Raw genomic sequence first — 2,703 nt, 5'->3', positions numbered from 1 at the left:
ATGTTTTAAACAACTTCACAGAAATTCAGCTTGTTGGGACTTTATGTAACTTCGAATGTCTAAATTGACCGGACTATGGTAGATTGAGGCAGACTTTGAGTACCGCTCTTTGGGCACGCTCAGCTGATATCAGAAGCGATTTGGATGCATTGCCCCAGGCACATATACAGTATTTTATTAAACATTCACACAAAGATTTATACGTACCTATGACTATTTTTTGTTCTGCGACTGTTCTTAGGATTTTAAAAATATAAATAATCTGACGTATTCTAGCAATTAATGTTGTAATATGTGAACTCCAATTAAGTTTGTCATCTATCTGAATTCCAAGATATTTAATAGAGTTAACCCGCGAGAGAATGGAACAGTTGCAGTTTATGATACGATTACTACGATTACATGGATATGTGTGTATTTTAAGAATGAAGTATTATAGATGTTCAATAACAACTTAAGTAAGCATGAACATGTTTAGAACCCGTTGAAATTCTTGTTAAAAATAATTACTATTGAAACTGTCTAGTGTCCAATTGAAGGACTTTATAGGACGGAAAGAATTATTCAAAATGAGTGACTCGGAGACTCAAGTGAGTGACAGGGGTCGTGGTCGCGTCGAGAGGCGGCGGCACCTGACACAGCAGAGCCGCGGCGCGACGGGTCTTAGCGCTGGACCGCTTTTATCTCGTGGACGTCTATCATCCTTGCGTTTGCTTGTGATTGCTAAAATAAATATTAATATTTGTGAAAGAACGGATTTATGCTCACGAAAAACTGTAACAAAACTTTCAATGGGGCTGACATAAACAATGGTTTAAAAGCCCTCTAAATAAATGATTAAAAAAAAAAAACTTAATACTGTTTCATTCAATTAAAAATCATAATTGTGTGCCATTTTTGCGCGACAATTTTGAAAACCTCCAAACCTCGAAACCTCCTTATGGTCACTTTGATTTATGTAAAATAAACAGTCGGCTATGTTATTGAAATATATTTAAAGATTCCACTAGTGGCCCGGAGTAATAGTTAAATAAAGTCAGTCAGACTTTGTGATGCAAACCCCCCCCCCCCCCCCCCACGACCCTCGCAACCCGTGCAAACCCCGTTCCCCTCCCCCCTCCCGACACTTTACAGTTCGCTACTTATTGGACATTGTCTCACCTCTTGACATTTTCTTTTCTCGGTTGTAACTCAATCTGCACGAATTTCTTTCATTAAATTCTAGTTGCTGTTTTGCGTTAATAAATATAATAAATCTAGTATTAAGGGTGCCATATACAAATTCTTATAACAGGGAGGATTATACAACTCAAGGCGCCTCCGGCCTATTAATAAATTCAAAGTTACTCCTATTCTAAAACGGGTTCATTTAATTAATCACTAGAATTTTGTCTTTGCGAGTTGTTTAGGTATTGTTTTTTTAATTCAATCAAAATTTAAAAGACAGTTTAAATTATTACGTACGTATCTAATACTTTCAAATTGTAAAGTGCAGATAAACGTGATTATAACGTTACATATAGCTATAGTTATATCTGCTGATCGTAAAACGTAGCATAATATTTACATACAGTAGACAGAAAATGAAGAACAATTAAAGCAATTAGCAAATCGCAACAATCGTAATGCGATACAAATGCGATCCCAGACTTATTATTTCCCCCTATCACATTATCCGTCTATTTCAAGTAAAAATAATGTACTTTATCAATTCTCAAATGGGGAAGAAAATCATTATTTATTAACTTAGATCAGATATCATGTATGAATTGATATATTATCTTGAGAACTGAACAACTACATCATGCATGATGTAGTTAATTTTAAAACGATCTTTTATAAAATACATCTGTTCAGCAACATACAGATTTTAATTAATTTTAGAAAGAATGAGGCCGAAACTTTTCACTTGAGAGATTGCAGTAACCTCGCCGTATCTCGGCGCAAGCCCGCTCGCTCGTGAGGTCTCGCGTGGGGTCTGTGCTCCGTAGGCATTAACGCGATGTGCGCTTCCAGCGATGGAATTAAAATCACAGATTTAAATTCGGTTAGTGCTTGAATACAGGCTCCCACTCCCCCCTCCCCCCTCCCGCATGCCTCTCCCTCCGCTCTGGCTCTTTGCAGACCGCAACAATACGATATTTAGTATTTTAATTTGTCCGAATTACGTTTCATTTCTCATCGTCTTGGAAACACTGGTGAGGGCGGCCATCAAGTTGCACTTGTTTCAGTAAATGGAGGGAGATTCATCGCCCGTCGTCAACTTGGCAATTTCATTTGCCGCCGAGTGCCGCTAGCGCTGTGCGTTTTGATAAATTGTACCATAACTTTATATTTTGTCTTTAATACTCGGTTATTATATTATTGTTAAAAAAATATACTTAAATATTCAATATATAATAAGGGGTGGATAATATTATCTAGTTGTCACATTAATTTAACCAATTTGCAAGTGAAGCAGAAGTGGAGTTATGTATTTCAGCATGTTTGCTCAAACGAATTCATATTTGGGGGCCCAATAGTTCGAATCAATCAATTGATTGACTTGCAAACGCACTTCAATCTATTCTTGCAAATAAATAATTTGACTTTGAAAACGTACTAAATAATATGACTATATATGACAACTAGCTGGTGCGCTGTGCGCGGGCTGCAAGCAGCCCGCGTGGATTTTTGCGTAGACCAGTATTATCAAGACTTAAT

Source organism: Zerene cesonia, chromosome 1 (assembly GCF_012273895.1).
Source record: "Zerene cesonia ecotype Mississippi chromosome 1, Zerene_cesonia_1.1, whole genome shotgun sequence".
In the NCBI taxonomy this organism is placed as follows: domain Eukaryota; kingdom Metazoa; phylum Arthropoda; class Insecta; order Lepidoptera; family Pieridae; genus Zerene; species Zerene cesonia.
The sequence above is the reverse complement of the archived record's forward strand: the minus strand, read 5'-3'. Positions refer to the sequence as shown.